The sequence below is a fragment of the Helicoverpa armigera genome, chromosome 15 (assembly GCF_030705265.1).
Source record: "Helicoverpa armigera isolate CAAS_96S chromosome 15, ASM3070526v1, whole genome shotgun sequence".
NCBI lineage: Eukaryota > Metazoa > Arthropoda > Insecta > Lepidoptera > Noctuidae > Helicoverpa > Helicoverpa armigera.
Genome location: NC_087134.1, coordinates 9,048,004 through 9,069,536, shown reverse-complemented (window position 1 = coordinate 9,069,536; position 21,533 = coordinate 9,048,004). Strand labels below are relative to the sequence as shown.

The 21,533-nt window shown below is 34.4% G+C and overlaps 1 protein-coding gene across 2 annotated transcripts in view; it reads left to right on the top strand.

Moving 5' to 3' along the window:
* LOC110376222 (phospholipid phosphatase 3) overlaps nucleotides 1-21,533 on the top strand; it is a 94,135-nt gene that overhangs the window by 3,275 nt on the left and 69,327 nt on the right. The window contains exon 1 of one of the 2 annotated variants that reach the window (XM_064038085.1): nucleotides 14,765-15,082. The exons of the other annotated variant lie outside the window; for it this stretch is intronic. The gene's annotated coding sequence lies outside the window, so the exon portion shown is untranslated. Of the gene's footprint in view, nucleotides 1-14,764; nucleotides 15,083-21,533 lie in introns of those variants that run through there. 2 annotated transcript variants of the gene reach the window in all.

Genomic DNA, 21,533 nt, shown 5'->3' with positions numbered 1-21,533 from the left:
TCTAATCTTTTATGTTTGGGTTGCACTTAACAGACACTGATGCAAGATTGGAGTAATACCCATTCTGAATTGCACTGATAACGCACTTGTTACCAGAGTTTTTTGTAAGAAAGAGATAATTGAGGAGACCTTGTAGATAATTAAAATGGCATCCATTTATCTTGTGAAATTATTTCTTAATGGCAAAAACTGACATCTAGTGAACTCAGTGGACTTAAAAAAATATTAAAAAGAAGGTAACTAGAATAAGAAATAAGCTTAAAAATACGACAGAGTGCAGCTCCAAAGAAGATAGAAATTCGTTATTTGACATCTCAATAACGTCAGCTTTTTTTTTTGGTTTTATCGACCCCAAACGCAAGCTAGAACCAAAATAATTACTCCGTATCGACAAAAAAGTAACAACACAACAAAAGTAAGATAAAAAAATAACATAACACAAATTGCTTCAACCGTTGCATGTTTTAAAAATAACCGACCAAATCAAAAATAGACCCCGAAGAATCCTTTTGCAGATAAAACAGGACTTTTGAAATCAGTCGTATTAAACTTACCTGGGTGTTAAATAGGCTGTTCACTGTTATTGAATTTGAAGTCTTATTGTGATGGTGTAAGGTTGATTTTGGCTTGTAAGTTGATGAAAAGGTTTTGTAGGAAATTCTTCGAATGGTTGGTATTGGGAATTCCTTTGTGGATGTTTCATAGTTTGAGGTATACTATGATTATATTGTACTTAGATACTTTGCAGTAGTACAGCGGTTAAGTTAATAAGATTGTCACGTACTGCATACAAATTGTTCGATAAAGTCACTAATGGATTCGAAGAATGACGAATTTACCATCGGTAATAGATTTTTACTTCCACTATAACTAGTATCATGAATTATGTATACAGGCCTGTGCTCTAATGATTGCCAGGCTGCTACTGAGCATTACGTCTGAGGTTCTATCCATAATTCAAGCTTCATATGGATCGTCTTATTAGTACCGTATAGGTAATATACTTAATTTAAGGCCAGGTAGCCCTTGATTCCAGGCACTTTATAAAAAAAGTCTGATATCTGATGATCTATGATACAAAATACATGGTGAATTTTCAACCAAAGGTAAGAATCACTGCCAAAGTCTGATGATGGCGCTGATAAGGTAGTAATAATAATTATTAAGTATTCCTATCATGTTTGTTAGTTGAGGTAAGATCCCCACAGGTATTTCCCATTCAGTAACAGAAGCCGGTGAAAACCTACGACTTAAAACGTGAGGCTACATTCATACACGTTTTAGCTTACCACATCACGCTTGCCGGTTGAAAACAGTCATCAAACCTACTTTACCTACATACAAGGAAGTATTGTTAGAGGAAATAGGATAAAATGTCACGTGCTAACGACGTAATGATGTTGATATTTACTTGTTACCTATGTATTTGTCAAAATGTATTGCACCGAAGACCTAGCATAGCCCCGACCTTTCAAGTAAATGTATAATTTAGGACGAATAAAATAAGATAATATGTTGTGCTGACCCCAAATAAAAAAATAGGACAAGGTCAGGAGAATGATGATGATGATGTATAATTAAGAAAGAAGAGCACCTATTGAGCATTTTAAAGTGCGATACCCTATCACACTACATAGCCAGGAAAACGAACCCAGGATTGCACGCTCCAATAATTCATATAACCAGTTTGCTTGATAAAACTTATCATAGAACAGTTAAGTAAGACATCTTGCTATATAGATAACACAAACTACCATGATGAACCATCCAACCAGTTCCTTTAATACCCATGTCTAACCTGATAGTAATTAAACGTTTATTTCCACAATATTTTCCCAAGGCATTAAGGATCAGAGTCCATACTATAAATATGTTATTACTAATAGGAAACCGTTCTTACTAAGCGATGATCTTGCAATTTGCTCATACCGTGAGCAAAAAGCGGTAGTCTTAAGTATAGGGTATTACGATGCGTTTGCAGCGGCGGCGGCGCCTATGGGTACCGGTGAAGGTAATCTGATGGTAGACTGGTAAGATGAGGTAAATACAGCGGTATCATGGAAAACTAGTTGAAATTTAATATCGAAGTTAAATACACGTATTAAGGCTTCTTAGGGGATTTTTATTTAGTAGTAATTTCTCCTGAATCTTCGAATAAATGCTTCGTGAATTCTAATTCTGCCAATCTGTCAGGTAGGTACGGATGTCCAAAAAATGTTTTGACTCCATTTTCAGCCAAACTCATATAAGATTAAAAAAGCAAAGACCAAAAACATTATACAAATGTTAGATATTCACCTATCTACTCTATTAACTGGTACTGTTAATTATGAAAGGCCCGTCACAAAATGATGTTCCAATACCTTTATTATATCAGCCATCTGATATATACTCGCAAAATTACTGGAAAACATCAAGTATCACTATTGCTATGCATCATCATCCGATACATTAGTTCTGTCTCCATAAATTGATACACAATATATTAGAAGTGCATCCAATGGCCTACCACAAAGGGGGTTAACACAAAATATACTTTTGTACACAAAATACACAAAAGAGTAACTCAAACAGTGGGTCATCGCTTCCTGCCATTCATTTCTCACACAAATGGGCATGACTTGTTTCAAACCGTTGTTGTTGATGTGTTTCACTGGAATTTCAAAGGTCATTTAAATAAATGACTGCAACTAGTAATTCCTCTCGTTTCCATCTGCGTCCTGAAAATCGATTTTAATGCATAGGAATTTGGGGTGTATTGCAACATCTCGAGCAACGTCTGCATCATTTACATCTGATTTCTCTTTGCAATTTGCGCGCGTGATCAACCTTTATGAGACGTTAGATGTCTCCAGTGCCTTCTATGGCAATTAGGGTAAAGTTTTAACCCTACGATAGATCCCATGCTTCACTTTTAAGCTATAGGATGGATTTAATAGGCGATGATGGCTAAGCCAAGTAGTCTTCTGAAAAGAGTCTAAATATTAGGCTTATCTGTCATAAATTCACTTATTTTTAACGTGCCTAACTGCAAAACCAGCAGCCATCTGACCAAACAAACGTGCGCATTTAATATATCAATTTGAACTAATGCATTATCTAGCGTGCACACTGTTTTTGCTAAATGGAACAGCGAGTGTCCGTGAGTTGAAAGTTCAAGGTTCAATGATAAGTATAGATTGGTATTCGCGAATTCGCGATCTCCAAACGTTTTGTGTTGAAATAGCTCCTACTTCTGCTATATCAAGACCTAAAGTGCTTTAGATTTTAAACCAACCAACTACGATATGGCGTCTCCGATTGCATTTAAGCAAAGCGCAATTTGAGCTCTCAAAATTGATGTTATAACTCAAACTGTGTTAGCGAAAATATTTTGTGTCTTCATAATTCATGCTCAAATTCTGGTGTTTCGCTTGACAGAGAAATTAAATTCAAGGTCGTTGACCTGTGTTTATGATCAGTTACGAAGCTTTGTGGTTAACCGATACTTCTTTTTATCGATGTTTAAAACAAAACCTGGTGGAACTTTAACGTTATATTTTACGTTTGTGGTTTATTGTGTTAGATGTCCCAGTGTTACTTCTGAGTATCGATAAAGACCTCAGTTCGGTGTTGAAATTGCTAGTATTGAATGTTTTAAATTAGTGGACTAGTTTTTTATTGTGAGTCGAATGGTGAAGTGGAGTTTGGAATGGAGAAATAAATTATGATCAATGCACGTGTCTCCACTGTTGTTAAATCTCTGTCTAGGAGTTGAATTATTATGACGATCATATTACAGACAATGTTTGTAAATATATCAACATTAAGGTCATCGCGTCACCGTCTAGACAATATTGGCCTTACTACAAAAACTTTAACCATTGTTTTACACTTGTCTAAAAAAAATGTGGCTCCAAAATGAACCGTCAACGTCATAATTTGACATTTTTTTTAGACAAGTCTTAAACTGACGTTAAAAAGTTTTTGTGGTAAGACAGTATATCTTTTACTTTGCATACAATTACAAGTTTTGTGACTACCTATACCATCTTCTTCGACAATTCTTGACAAACGACTTTGACACTCCAAAAGCCATTTGCTGCCTCAGTAGTGTTCTGTTCATACATTTAGACTGTCATGAAGTTACTAATACCCTAATACCCAACTTCGGACAAGCAAAGCTACTCCACAAGAATATAAGGATGTGCCCACATAGATCGTGATCGACTTAAACCTCTCATCACGACTTACCGCTTCATACGCTGGAATTAAAAGAACCGTGACCATACACTGGATATTTGTCCGCAACGAATAGTAAGTAATAGTAAGCAGAAATAATACCCATTGTATTTGTACCAACTATTGTTATTAAACATACCATTGTATTTAGTAGCTCATAGATTAAACAACGTTGAGTAGTTTTCCATTGAAGAAATTGTAATCTCTTTTGAAGTGTGATATCCTGGTATAATTTGCGCCAAACTTATTGGTGGCTGGTAGCTAACTTTCGAGCAAGTACGCGCAAATGACCCATATGCCACGCGTTCATCTTCCGACCCGCTGATATGACAGAAATAGTTAGCTAAACAGCCATTAAGTTTGCCACAAACTAAAACAGGCGATCAGATTAAGGGTAGCACTTCCGACCCAGAAGAAAATAAAATCAAAGTGTCATAATCCTCCCCACAGAAGGAACATTATTGTCAATTTTTGTGACCAAAACTTTAGTTTTAATAGAATACAAAAAAAAGAAATCCGTATTTTATAATTAGATAGACAAAGCTGCAAGTTTTACGAGACTTAAACCTCCTTGTAGCGTCAGCAACGAATTGACTTAAAGTTGTTCACGACATACGCCAGTTGTACCAAGTACCAAGTGTGTTTTCCGTACATTTGTAAGTGAGTCACAAATACCTGTGGTTTTGTCGGAAGTCTGGCGGTTATGTACTTAAGTGTTATCATTAAACATGGCTCCTCAGGTATTTGTTAAAATTTCATAATATTACCGGCATGACGAATCACGCAATTTTTCTTGATTTGTTTTTCTGACATCTTTAATGGTTTTATGAAAACTGTTTATGAGAAAAGCAGTGACACTAATACGATAATTAATTGTACAAATAAATATATTCAAATCACACACTGTCGTGAGGACTTTGGTAACTTTATGGTAATGCTTATGTTACTAACCACGATATGTGCAGTTATTTGGAAGAAAATATATACACTATTTCACACCCCAATAAATAAATAAGAATAAATCTGTTCTAAAAATAAAAAAACGTTAAAAAAGGTTATGGATTCTTATAAAATTTCAGCAAAATCGCAAAATCGTTACAGTAATTTTCTGTTAATGGATAGCACACAGTCATTCAGGCTATATATTTTCATAATATATACTTTCATAATTTATTGTAATATGTATTAGCGACAATAGCTCAGAAATTGCAACTCCATTTTATAAACACGTTCTCCTCTATTGAAATTTTCATGAAACCTCATTTCATCATACACCCAAAGACAGAAAGTAGATCTCAAAGTAGGTGCTAACTGAGAGCATTTTACACCATAATTATAGTTTATTAACACTAATTGTGAGCTTACAAATTACCTCGAGTTTCTAGATAGACAGCTCAGATGGTTTCATCCGATTAACATGTTAAGACAAGATGAATTACTGTGAAAGCATCATGTCGAACTTTCTTCTTTTTACTTGGGATAGCTGGAGAAATTACTTAAAACATTATTTTCGAGACATCACGTGTCTGTAGTTATCAGGGTAGTGTTTGTCTTTTGTTTGTTAATTAAATTAATTAAGCATCATTTATATTTGGTAACACTGTTTTTGGCCAACTGACTAAGGGGCTCCAATTTTTTTCATTTAAGCACTTCCTAATGGTAATGGCCTGTAAATTCGTCTATGTATTTTTATGAGTAATACTATAAGAAACTACAAGGAAGAATACTCTGCGTAGGTACGCATATAAGATTACTGGATCTGATGCTCAGCAAATGTGCACCTACTTACCTAAAAAAGGAGACCACGTGTCATTTTGACCAACCTACCATTTTCCATCCATCTTCGTCTTCATGGCGATCAGACTTATATTTTAGTGGCCCAGTATTTCCATCCATCTACAGCCCGCAAGATGAATATCAGATAAACAGCTTGCTTTCCAATCCTTATTAGTTTGCTTATTAAAGCAAGAGCAGCATGTTTACTGACAGAACGAGTCTAAGTAACCGGTCGGCCATCGGTAACCAGTCACGTTGGGTGATCTGAGGGTTAATCGGTAATATAGTTTTATTATCAACTGTTATAATACTAGGTATAAATGCGAAAGTATATGAATGTTTGCTTTGACGGTCGATGTTTTTGCTGGGCCGGTTTTGATAGAATTTGGATCCTAGCCATAAAGTTTTTTATTTGTTATTAAGGTAATAATAAGTTAAGCCTATAATGTCCCCCTGCTAGGCAAAGGTCTCCTCATCTTGCCTCCATACGTTATAGTATAGGACCTGGACCCTAAGTCGTATTAGTTTATAGAGTTTCATGTATGAGAAGCTTTTTGATAATAGACTAACAAAGTAACAAATAGCTAAAATATAATTGAAGACACTAGTGAAATAAACTGAAAAAAGCTAGTAAATAATTAAACTACAGTTGATGCAATACAGATCAGTGTAGACAGGTGTAGACCGATGAAACGAACATCCAATTAGTTACGTTTTTAATATTCATGATGATATTATTAGTACCACTGAGTATCGTGATACAGTTGACCTTAACATTTAAAAGGTGTTGATACAAGGAGCAAAAACCTAGTTTCAGATGATTTGAAATATGCAAATTTTAATGTTGTATGAAATAGCTCAATAAATTTATTCCTCACACAAAATTAAAAAATGCATTCATGCATTCATTGTTGGGACAGTATTACCATTGAACAATTCAGACGACCTTTTAGACACACTACAAAATTAAATTATAGTTAAAAAAAACTATAGTAAATCAACTACTAGTAAAATCAAAAATAACAACTATTCGAGTCGAAATAGGGAAGGTATACTTTCACCGTAACATCTACCTAGACTGCAGACTGGTATGTGAAACCCTCTAGAAGAATGCTTAATTAAAATGCCTAGGTAATTCAGTAATAGCGCGCAACCACAAAATAGAACAGAAGTCAATCTCATGTATGTACTTCACTTTTCATGCCTAAACTCGGCGGTCGCGCTAGGGCTGTCAACTTTTTTATGCGCATAAAACTAACGTGGTAGTGGTACTCGTATCTAATTATTTGATGTATTGTTAAGAATAAAACAGGAAAAATGAAATATAAACCAATAATAATAAAATATTTAATGTGGCATACAAGAGGTTAATAAACACTTTCAACGGAAATTCGTTTGAACGAGATACCGAACTTTTTCAGAAACCGCAATTTATAATTTTGTTATTCATACATATATACTTACCCTCCTCTTTACTTGTGAAATTTTTTTTTGTATGTAATGGGCTGGTACAGTCCCTGATCTAAGCTTGCTTCTACCTACAGAAACCTTGATGTGCGAGTTTTATTTCGTCTACCTTACAACATACTCTCGCCATGATCACAAAAATTATCAACTCCTTCTTTCTTTCTCCTGCCCTGTTCCCAAATATTACTTGGGGTCGGCGCAATATGTCATTTTCTTCCATTTTCCCCTGTCACTCGTCATACTGACACTCACTCAATTATCAACTCCTACTAGTAATAATCTTTTAGGGTAGGTTGGGAGGTTCGCCTGAGTCGACACTAGCAAAACTTATTACGGCATTGGGCCAGAGGCCGCCGGGGCGCTTACCTACCCACCTAACTGTACCTACTGCGTTTATTATACGAACCATCGAAATATGAGAAAATAAGTAGGTACATACTATAGGTAATACGGCAGGCTAAAAAAACGACAATTCACTGTTTATTGTTGTATAAAACTAACCGTCCACTGAACAATTATAATACGACTTTTTTTGTTGCTCCATTATTACTTTTTCTTTTGTTATTAAAATTAAAAATATTACAGTCAAATTACAGTTAGGTAGGTATCACAACGAGTGCACATTATTTTATCTACCTTGTGTGTGACGCGCGTATCTCAAGAAAACGGCAGCCGCGCTTGCACTGTTTTGAGTTGTTTTGAGACAGCGCGTCTGTGAACACGCACACAGAGACACCTATGTCTGCGTGACTCGAACGCGCTTTGTATGTAGATTGACTTCTGTATAGATAGTTCAACTCAGATTTGCGCGCGGCCCTATGTGTGCGTCGGCTTGTAAATATACAACTTTCATTCGTGTGACAGTGACGTCGTCCGAGCATGACGTGTTCTTATCACTTTTTCTTATGGGTACAGTCGTTTACGAAAATACTAGTTATTCGCGGAGAAATTATTAAGGAGTCAGATAAAGCGTTTCAAAAAATAAAACGACATTCAAAGCTTTTTATTATTAAATATAGTTTTTCATTATTTTTTCATACGTCTTTTCAAATTGACATTGACAGTATCTAAGAATTGAATACTCCTTAAGTACATATTTTCTAGCTCGGGGTACGTGGACAATAAATAAAAGTGTGGACTAAGAATGTAAAAAGAGGTATAATCTAGTATAATAATGTAAACAAAATGTGTGGGGAATTTTAAAAAGTTATATTGCTTCGCATAATGTCGACCAAAATAACAAAATAATGAAACTCATAAATGAACGTTTAAGTCAAATTGATGAAGGGATGTGGCGTAATACTTGTCGACATGTAGAAAAGAAAAAAGAAGAATACTATAGACATTTTGACATTGGAGTCAGAATTTATAATTCTCCTTGGAGAGTAGCGAATCCGAAAATTCATCATTTGATTTTTCAAATAGCGATTCATAATCATTATAAATAAATAAACATTAAATTACGTAATAACTGTTTTTCTTTAAACCCCCGTATACAACCCCTAAATAACTGTATTGTACCCGACTGTACCTCTTGTCACGCACACAAAGTTACTGTATATGTACAAGGGTTACCCACACATAAGGCCGCGCGCACAACTGAGTTGAACTTACTATACCTATGTATTTTGTGGCGCAACCGCTAATGAGATATTTTAATAGGGTAGCAATTTTAATTAAAATTATATTGGGTTCAATATCTAAGGTGAACGAAACGCCAAACCGGTTTGCAATAAAATACATAAAAAGTCACCTTGAAAATATTCAAGTTGAATCTGATATAATTATTATTCATGATGTTACGGAGAACTGATAATCAGGCAGACTGAATTATTTCGTATAGATTGGTATCTTAATAATTTAATTTTGAATAGATAGTTTCCTGTGATAAGTAATGATATTCTTAGTAAAAGGATGACTTAGGTGCAGGATGGAATAATTGTCAGCAAATTATTCGGATGCATCATACATTGTCTGGTCTAATTTGCATATATAAAATGTAATAGGTATGTTGGTGCTTTATCCTCTCTTCAACGAGAGTGAATCATAAAAATCTCTGACATTAAATATAGGGAAGTTCACATAGGTCATATTTATGTCGTAAAAGTTCGGTCAATCTGCCTCGAGCCAGCGCGCATCGTGCGTGGTCATAAACGATATAGGCTCCTCTGCATGACAAACTTTTAACCATGGAATGTATACCAGTCTAAGGAATCAACTCACCTTATCATGGATATAATTATTGATTGACTATTCGGTCATGTTAAGCCCATTCAGCATTCTGATAATTTGCCTAGCCTTTTCCTAACAGCTATTAATGTGTCTAACTGAAAAAAAAAACTCAGCTACTCGGGAAAGTATTTAGTTGAATGTCCCTGGTAAACCTGGATGTTAAACTTTATCGCTTCTGGCTACCCGAAACGAGTGCAAAAGATGTTCAAATAATAACACGGAACCACTTCACTGTTCTATCCGAAACACGGAGGACCTCGTTATGCCATAGGACCGACCGCGCCAAGTGTTGCTTAACTGTATGATCGATCATCCCGTGCGGCTAATCGTTAACCCCCAATTGCTTATTCTTAACCTGTAAATATACACAGTTTTAGTCACGAAAACAATTAAGAAATAGGTTTAGGGCTCGTTAATGTTAACTAGCAGTTTATATTTAAACTCAGATTACTCAAATTACTATTTAAATTTCAACATACCAGCCCCGAGGCTATTATTAAAGCCTTTAAAGATCTTAAAATAAAATCAACAGAAGATCTGTGGGGTATGTCTGTCAAGGTATGTAGGTCAATTATTGAAACAATTGCACCTTATTTAACTTACATATTTAATGTTAGCGTAGACCAAGGCGTGTTTCCTGACTTAATGAAACACAGCAAAGTAGTTCCTTTATTCAAATCGGGAAATAGTAAGGAAGCGAATAACTACAGACCCGTGTCTGTCTTACCGGTTCTCAGCAAGGTATTTGAAAAGTTGATGCTTGAACAGATGTTGCGCCATTTCAATAAAAACTCCATCTTTCACAAAGAACAATACGGTTTCACTAAAGGTCGCTGTACAACCGATGCTGGTGTAACTTTGATCAAGCACATCTTTAAGGCTTGGGAGGAAGCTGAAGACTCTATTGGAATCTTCTGCGATCTCTCAAAAGCGTTTGACTGTGTAAATCACGAAACGCTTTTGCGAAAGCTAGAGCATTACGGAATAAGAGATACTTCTCTCCAGCTGTTAAAATCATATCTAAATGGTCGGCAACTTAAAGTTCAAGTAAACGGCGTAAATTCACGAGGTTCAGTGATGGCAATGGGCGTACCACAAGGTTCTATATTAGGTCCGTTCCTCTTTTTAGTTTACATAAATGATTTGCCCTACTTATTTGATAATCAACCTAAAATGGTGTTGTTTGCCGATGACACTTCTCTTATTTTTAATATTGATCGACGTAGACGTACCTTAGACGACGTAAACAATTCCATTCTCCAGGTTCAAAATTGGTTCAACGCAAATAACTTGGCTCTTAATGAAAAAAAAACAAAATGCATTCGATTTTCATTGCCAAATGTAAAAGTAGTGAATGTGACATTATACTTAATAGTGAAAAACTAGAATTTATAAATCAAACAGTTTTCCTGGGAATCACTCTTGACAAAAAACTACAGTGGGGACCCCACATTACATCTCTTGCGGGTCGTCTTAGCTCGGCCGCCTATGCTATTAGAAAGATGAGGCAGCTAGCGGACGTAGAAACAGCTAGACTGGTATATTTTAGTTACTTCCACAGCATCATGTCGTACGGCATTCTGCTGTGGGGACGAACTGCTGACATTGAATGCATATTTATCTTGCAAAAGCGCGCTGTCAGAGCTATGTACAACTTACGTAGTCGTGAATCTCTTAGGGAACTGTTTAAAAAAATTAATATCATGACTGTACCTTGCCAATTTATTTATGAAAATATCATGTATGTTAGGAAAAACTTACATTTGTTTGAAAAAATATGTGATAGACATAATTATAACACTAGAAATAAAAATAAGATAGCTATCCCGCAGTTTAGATTATCTAAAGTACATACATCTTTCATGGGATATTGTGTCAAATGTTATAATAAAATACCAGACAACATTCTGGAACTAAATGACATGCGGTTTAAAACTCATATAAAAGCCACACTTTGTAAGCAAGCATATTATAAATTAGAAGATTACATTCAAGATAAAAATGCTTGGAAACATGCTGGTCCTGCTCCATAGGACATACTGACAATATCTAATTAATTAACAAATTAAAATTACACCAGCAAATAAAATTGTATTCATCTTTTGATTATTTGTTTGTAACTTTGTACCAAAATATAAACCAATTTGTAAATGTGAACACCATGTAGCATTTTAATTGTCACTTTATCCTCATTTGTCTTTGCGATTCTACATGATCTTCGCATGCTTTTACTGTATGTATCAATACATACAAATTGTAATACTATATTTTTTTTAAAAAGAGTAACCATGGAGTTTCTTGCCCGTTCTTCTCCATAGGAAGCTACTTTTGGAATGGGCAACTAGAATCAAACTTAGTTATAATTTTGACGTTCATAAGTGCTTGTAAAGGCCTAAATGAAATAAATGATTTGACTTTGACTCAGTAGTTTGTAGGCAACGTTAGTAGTAGTTTTACTATAGCGATAACCTAGTTCGTTCTGATTGCAAATGGACGTGTGTTGGGAGCTAGGAACGGAATAGTTGTACATTTTATTACTAAGGAAGATGTCTGAACGCCTGGTGTAGATAATGAGGAAAGGAACTGAGTTCCTTATTGTGTAAAACATTTACCCTAATGAGGAAGACAGTTCTTGTTGAATTTCGAATAATATAACTGTTATTTTTGGATTTTTAGAAGAACATATGAATGTTCTTCTAAGCATGAGCTTGACAGGAGACACGGGCCGTGCACCGATATGATAGTGAGGTGTGTCATTTCAGCTTACCTACCTATATTTAAATCTTCATTTACTTAATAGATGCATGGGATTTATTGTTGGGTTCAGTTTATGTACATATTTACATGACGTAAAAATAGATGCATACAACATTAAAAATAATCACAGATGAGCAATTCTACAAACATACAATCACAGCAATAATGTATAATTACTTAAGTTAATGACTTGAACAAATCAAGTGATGATCACACAAAGACTTCTGTTTAACTGTTAAATCATCGGTTAACTATTAATAATCGTTTATTGCCTTGTAAATATCTTGGTCATCTATGGAAGTATTTTCCTTGTCAGCCTTTTAAGGTGCATTATGTGCATTTTTATGGTCATGCACATAAGTAAATTATTGCCTATTCTTGCTACTGCTAAGACAATCTTTAGTTCCGGCTGTGGGAATTTTATTATTGATTTCTTATTGCACATTACTTAGCCTAGCTTACGCTTAAAAAGAAAAGTATGATGCCGCGCTTTGGCACACTATGGCACATGATACCAATAAAGAAGTTTCTTTTTCTACTAGGCCATCATTCATAACTGAGGAAGGGTCGTGGTCTTCCAATGATAAGTACCTATACTGGCTCACACCAATTTCCAGTAGGTGCACTTCACTATATGGATAGCAGCTAAATCTTTATCTACTACGATGTAAACGACAGTCAGGCCATCTGAACATACAACTCAATCCAGAAGCAACTATAAGTAAACCATTATCTAACTAAACTATTATGTGTATCATACAGATAGGTAATCCAGAAGCAGTAAATAAACCATTATCTAAACATGACACATAGAGAACCTATGAAACCAGTTGAACATCTTTCCCGCCGCAAACCGCTCAGTGACCGCATCTGTGACGTAGCTACCAGGCTACTACGTCATCTGATATCTATGTAGGTAGTACAATGACGTCATTGCAGTAGGGATTCCTGTTCAATGAGTCTGGCTATAAATTGATTAACTTAGTGCTGCATTAAAATGGACAATACATTTGATTAAAATTATAAAATAGGTACCTGTAACTAACTGATTTCAAATTACTTAAAACAATTTATAGGTGCTTAAAAATTGAAGACTTATTAGCAGTCTTTTCCGACTATTTTGGGGTCGATCTCTAGTATGACATAGGTAGATACTGATTGACTGACTTAAATTGTAAAAGGTAAAGTTTGTGACGTTGTAGGTACTTGTTAGAAGGTAATCTCTAAGCACTGAACCGATTTTGAAAATTAATTTAATAGGTAAATAGAAAGTCACATATGAAACCTCGAGAAACAGCTAGTAAGTAGGCACTTTATATTTAGCTAGTTATAGCCAGATCATCTAAGCTCTCGTCTCGACGCATTCATAATCCTAATCAAAATTCATAACCCCACACCACAAGGTCGGACTAATCTTGCCAAAAAAATGCTCTTCAATTGGCTATAGTTACATGTTTTACTCTAGTTAATCTCGCAATTGAGCTGGCACCAGCTAGTCTAGGCTAGTAGTGTTTTGTATGAGTTTTTAATGGGTCATTAACTCATTTGTTAGATAAATGTTTGTGCTCGTAAATTAGTTCGAAACATGTCGAAGAATTTTAATGGGCGATTGTAAAAGGTAGGTACCGTACCGTACCTATAGATTTTTTCTAAGTTAAGAAAATGTGATTACCTGAGAGATTTTAAGAGACCAAATCTTGTAAAGAAAACCTAAAAAATATACAGGCAAAGTCATTTTCTGGTACAAGAATCGTAAAATAAAATATAGAACAGCTGAAAACAACCTTTGTTTTAAGTATGTAAAACTGCATTAAAATGCAGTAGTTTTTGTAATCCTTTTCTGATATTTAAAATAAGTAAATATCGATGAATAGTTTCCCTTCAATTCAATGTGATGATACGCGTACGCCACCTGGCGGCGAGTAGCATAACGAAACCTCTAGAAAATCTTGTTGCTTACCGTAGCGCCATCTAGTATGCAGTGGAAAAAACTAACATTCATCACAAAAATTTAATGTAATTTTTTATTGGCTACCTCTCTTCTATTAGCTATCAAATTATAATAGGTAATAGAAAAAATAAAAGCTATCATTATTAATAAAATTAGAAGGTATTGACGTATTTTTTACAGCTTTGTTGTGTAAACAAACCTCAGGAATCCCTTAACTAAACAGTGAAGTTTGTTTACATCTCACACAATTTACTTTGGCAAAGTTTTTGTCAACGCTGTAAATTCAGCAATAAACACCTACACATACATCCGCTGCGCAGTTTAGGAGTACCACGGTCCCTCCAATTTTTTAATTCCACTCCACACTTTGAACCGGGTCCGGCGAGCCAAACGCATCAGCGCGCCAGTCACCGACTGTCGAGCGCGCTTCACGAACGCGCGTCCCGCGTACTTTCAAATTTCGAACGCGATCGAACATAGACACGATAATTTTGTGTTTTTTCTCAATTCGACCTTTTTTCTGCTTAATTTATTTTTAAACGAGTCTTTTGGGACAGTGATAGTGTTTAGTGAGGTGCTTTCTTTTTTTATTTTGAAATAAAATTGTTTATTTTGAAAATGTTTGCGGATTTCTTTTGCTGCGTTATCGGCTAGATAACCGGACAGAATACTTTTTTGGTAAGTTTAAATTATTTTTCTTACATATTAAGACTCTTAAAAATATTCATTTCACTTCAAGTTATGTAAAATATTTTACTTTGTAACTTATCGCTTGAAGTTTAAAGATAAAGTAAAGAGAATAGATAACGGTATTACTATTTATTGTAATAACTTCTCTTGATGTAATTAGGTAATGAGAATTGCCTAACAGAACCTTTTACTATAGGTTTCATTAGATAATCACCACTAATTAAATATGAGCAGGTAAAGTCAATATAAGAAATACCTAATTACTTTTACTAATTATAATTAGTTACCTAACACAATAGGTGCTGACTAAAACGTTTCTCCTCTTGTCTCATCTTTAAAAACGTTTTTGTTTTATAGCAATTAGTTAATAAGCATGAAATTGCTTCCAAAAAACACTAATTTAATTTAATTAACACCAATCACCGAATCTGTCTTGCTCCAATAAACATTGTTTTTGTGTTTTTTTTTTAATAAGTAATCCTATTGCTTTCGACATCACTTACCTACAAAAACGTGAATTTAATTTTTCCAGTTTACTTATTTAATTTTATTTATACTTACCCAACTAAAAATAGGTATATTGATAATTAAAACCTATCAACACACTGTCAACAAAAAATATTTCAAAAGGATCTTCCAAAAAGATATTCAAATAGGTAAGATCAACTTCAATTAAGTGTTATGAACTGCACCCATTTGTGATACAATCTCAAGATACAGGATATCTCCACATAAAGGGTTAATAAATTCATATTTTATTGCACTACTTCCAGTAGAAATACAAATTGCATACAAATAGCGGATCAGATAAAAACCTCATTTTTACATTACAACATGCAAATATGAGCTCTTTATCTTTCTCATATTTAAATAACTGGAATCATACTTAAAAAACTGATTTCAATTTGTTTATAAATGTGGGCAAAAAAATGTATTGGTATCAGTCGTAAAGATAATTAATTAAAATACTTAAAATTATCAACTTTAAACTTGGTCAATAAGTAAAACTCTTAAATCGAATTTCAACCTTTTCCTTGTCAAGAAAAATAAAACAGACACGCTCATGAAAAAAAGTTATTTACAATTAAAACTGCATTTGAACTCTAGCCAATAAAGATAACAAAAACACAATTCTTCTTGTATCGTCACAAATTATACAATACCAAAACAAACCCAGTCCTATTTATCGATAACATTCTTTAAAAGTTAACGCTTCAAAAGCATCGATATCACAATGAGCCGACATTTCTTCTACACAGGGCAGCACTAGTTATCTCCGCCTTGACCTCTTGACTGATAAAAGAACTAACAGTTCCGTGGCACGGGTTATATGCCAAAATAACCGTTCTATAAGTATTGTTTGAAAAAGAAACAACGGAAGAAATAATTTGACACTAGTTCTAAGCGTCTGTTTCGCTCGGGTGTTATAGGAAATAGTCTGCGAACCAGGATATAAAGTAGCCTATAGACTTCTGCGATAAATGTGCTTTCTGAGGCCGAAAGAATTTTTAAGTTGGTTGGTTGCTGTAAAATAAGTCATGGAAATAAGTAGATATGGAATTAAAAGCTGCAAAAATCTGTCTTTGTGAAAGCTAATTGTAGGAAGTATCTAAGAGTTCTGGCGTTGTTGCTGAAACAAGAACCCTACTTCTGGCATAGTCGGATAAATGAACTAGATGCTATGATCATACTTTTGACTGTCCATAAACTTTTAAGAAGTCATGAAAATCCTTTGAACACTGATGCGTGACAGAGCTTTCCGACAAAGAATTTAGTAGCTTCCCACGACTGACACCATTGCATTGGATCAATCACATATTCCACCACATAATTAGAATAAACAAGTAGGATTGTAGCCTATTTTATATAGCTTTTAACAAGAGCGAACTCATTATGAATCGATTTAATAAAAATACAATAAAATATCAGAAACGAATTTCATAGCCACTACGCGAACTTATTCTACAACTTCTAACAGTAATCAAAAAACACACAAACCCCAAAATCAGTCATGAAATGACCCGTGAACTCAACTAAGAGTTACTTACGTAACATCGTCAAATGCATTATAAAGACATAAAACTTAATGTTTAAAAGATCGTAAAACATTATCATCATGTTCCCCAGTTGGTTGCATCACTGCTGATAGCCGAAACTCGACTCTGAAATCGTAATTTGCGCAGTAATTTTTTTAGGTCTTTTTAATTAGTATTTACGTAAAGACTAATTATCTTAATGAAAAAATTAAGCAAAGAAAATAAAAAGCAAAGTTTGTAAGTACTCGTATTTCAAGAACATTTTTTTTTCTCTGCTATCTAGATATTTTATGTAATGTTCTCAGCCAGGAAACAAGTTTGTAACTAAATTCAGGCTTTTTGTCATCACAAATGCATTTCAAATAATAATCATGCGGATTAAAAATAATTTAATTTTATGTAACACCAATTAGCATCCAAATCTATACTTAAATATATTCTAGAACCGAATAGTCAGTTTACTTGCTCGAACAAGCTTATCTCAGAATTAGTTGACTGATTTGAAAAAAATATTTCAGTGTTAGATAGCCCTTTTGTCGAAGAAGTCTGCATTGGCTTCTTTTTTACCGGGTACCCTAAGTATTTCCCATGAAACGGCTGGCTAAATAAAATCTAGTTTAATAATTTAAACGTTGCAATATCAATATCCAGTGCAACAAAATGGCATCGCCAACACATGTCATGTGCCTTACTACAAAATAATCAGTTGCATTGACTCTCACTACTTGAGAAGATAAGTCAATATCGTCTGTCAATCCATCACAAATGGAAAATTAATTACAGTTCAAGAGCATTCATGACTTAATTATATCTATTATGTTGTTATGTAGTTTTATTAATTTTGTTATCGGTACACTGTTGTGCTTCGTGCAAACACCTCTGGAGAGAATGTTGCCAACCGACTTAAAAAAATCGATTAAACTGTATTGTTCTTTTTTTAATAAAATTTTGTAAGACATAAGTATACATCGTGTCGTAGTAATAAGCTCCTTCTCTTTTTGAGGATTTATTCGGCAATTACTGAACTATAATGTCTACTTGCTTCAGCTCACGGTTTTACCCACGCCCCGAGATAACTGCTTCGCCTAGCCGGATGGTGACAAAAACTATCGTAGGCTACCTCCCCTTCTAATTTTCAGCATAATCGGTCCAGCCATCCTCGCGTGATGGCATGACCAAGGGATTAATTTAGTAGGGGTTAAGTTTGATATAAGTATCTAGACATCATTTCAGAAACCTATGTATAAAGTCTAGAAATCTTAATACTAAGCCCACATATGTAAGTTACAAAACTTGAAACTCCCATACTACACTTCCCAATACAAAACAATAAAGTCGCGGAAGTAGCAACAAGTTTTTATGCCTTATTGTTTTATAGAACAAATAACACGAGAACCGTGAATTCCACTTTTACTAAGGAAACGTTTTCGATTATGAAATGCTTATCGCACGTGACTTATGAACTATTTGGTTTTTGCGGCGGTCCACTTATCTACACTAAAATAATGAAGGGGAACCATTTTTTTGTTTGTCTGTTTGTTTGTACCCAAAAAGCTCCGAAACTACTATACCAATTTGAAAAATTCTTTTACCGTTGGAAAGTTACACTCTTCCCGAGTAACGTAGGCTATATTTTATCTAGATACTGGCAATAGCTTCTACGGGATACGGGTGGAACCGCGGGAAGACGGCTAGTTAATAATACTTTGTGTAGCCGACTCATTTGTTTAACTAATTGTACTGATAATGGCAGCCGTTTGTTTAGATTAGAAGAAGAGGACAGTTTCTTAGAAAAAGAGTTGCATATAGTTGTTATAACTTTTTGTAATACTAGGATTGAATTGAACGTAAACACAGGACCTAACAGGACAAAAGAAATGAAAACAATACTATTGCACTAGCAATTTATGAACTTGAGGCACCCGAATCATATACGCATAATATTGTCATGTCTATGATAGTAGAAAGAAAGAAACCCCGAACACGACTAACAAAACAAGAAAGTAATTCTCTCAAAACACGCACTCGAATAAAACACGAAGGAAATGATCACGAGGAAATCCACGCGTTATTTGTAAATTCATATCCATTGTACTGATTCTTAGTTGATACAGTTTGTAAACTGTAGTAACAATAAGAATAAAAGAATTTTAAAACTATGATTTACTTGGAGAAGCTGATGAAATCTTGCAAACGAATGCAATTATAAATATCAATTTTATTAAAAACACTGCTGTATTGACCAATACGGATGTTAATAATACATAGGCTGCAAGTAATAAAACAGAAGATCAAGAAGGCGCTATTAATTACAACAATAAATTAACAACATTTGAAGAAGTACGCAATAATATACCGACTCCTAATACCAAGTTATATAAGACTGCTTGTAATTCAACTGATCCTACTAACTTCTCGTATGTCATAAAGCTTGCATGTAACTCAAGCACCGACCTAATTAGTGTTAATTTCATCGTCTGAGCTGATAATGTGTCAAGTGTGATCGCAGTGGCATTTAAAGTACCAATAGGGTCAGTTGTTACATGGTAAACTTCTGGTACTCGATTAAATATTGCTGGTTTTATCGTTCTTGGTATTTAATGTTTAACGTAATCAGCTTGTATTGTACTCGTCCAGGTGTTTCTTGGGTGCATGGGGCTTTATGCCCATAACATGTTGTTCATGTGGCTGTAGATACATATTTTAAATTGAGCCCAGTATTTTCAACGCTATTGGGTTTCAAATATTTCGTTTCTAAAAGATATTATTTTGCTAAAGTAGAACAGACAGATACGTCTAGAAGATTAGCTAGTTTATTAATAGCATGCTAATCAATATAAATAAATAGCCATTCACACACTCAAATAAACAAATAAGAAGAAGAACAATGCAATGTTCAATTTATTTTTACAACACAAACAAAATCGATCAATCAATTGTTGAATGAGCAAAAAACAAACACTAGGCTAGACACATCAGTAAAAAATGATACTTCTATATGAATGGCGATTGGCTACGGCAAAGTTAAATGACCCAAAATACACCGTCTGGGTCAAGACCCTGTTATATTTAGAGCCAAAGAAGGCTTGTCTGATGAATCTGCATAATCCTGAGCGACTTAAGCCAAACCAGTTATTACTTGATGACTACTTACATCCTAATTAACCTCCTTTTGATGAAGTCGGTTATAAAATTACGTTTATAGACCATCTTTGCCCACACAATGCCTATGTTGAGCCAAGAATATTTGGACGAGATGAAACGAAGGGGGATTTGAGATGAATTTTAAACAATCCTTCAAATCTTGTATTGAATGGATGTACTAGCAATAACATCATCAAACTACGTATGGTTATAAATTCTACAATAGTACAATAGAGTTACGATGCTACGCCATATTTGATTGTATAAGACGGCAGCCATTGTAAATGCCAATGCAATTCGATTCGTATGCTTTAATTACTTTTACTTTATCAGATTTTACGTTTTGTGTATTGATTCAATTGGTACTTACACGTTTCTAATTGGGAATGTCATATTATAATTCACTATTAAAAAAAATTGCCGTCTTATGTATACCTTGCAATTATTCTATGTATTTCTTGCACCACAACATTTTGTTTAGTCTTGTGTGTTTGTTCTTTTAATTAAAACTTTGATAAAAATATCATTCACGCATCACATCAAGCAAAGAATAAAACTAAAAAAGAATTAACTTTCTCACAGATTCGCGGTTCTTACGAAAGGGCATTGTCTGTTTGTCTTAACACTTTAATCTCTTGAACGGCGTTTCACGGAAGCTGCGGTTTATCATGTGGAACTTTTATGGGTCGTGTTACGGTCTTCTGTTTAGCTGGTTCATTATTTGCACTTGTAACATTATTAGTATTCTCGTTAGCATTATCATTTGTTATTGTATCATCTTCCTGTATTTATTTTTGTACGATTTCACTTCTATCAGTTTTAGCTAGCTTTCATTTTCTACCTTTCAAACTTATTCTTATAATAGAAACTTTATCATTACCGTTGAGTGCATTATGGTCTTCTTAATGCCACTTCAAGTAATTGCTTCTTCCTCTAATTTGGACAATCACCTTCTCACCATTCTTATGGTGGTCTTAACAAAAAAACAAATAGAGGCAATGACAAAGAAATTTTAGGGGAGACGTAACAATCAATTGAGTTAGGACTATGGTACCTCCTGTCGATGGGGCGATGAACTTGACAGATGCTACTAAAGGGGAGGTTGATGAGTTTATTACGGAATTGATTGACACTTATACTGCTTATTGCGTTTGGAACTGTGCTTATTTATGAGGGTATAAAATATTAGGGAGTGTGTCTTTAAGGATATCTATGAAAGGATTCATCACATCGCATTTTGTGACAAGATAAATTTGAAA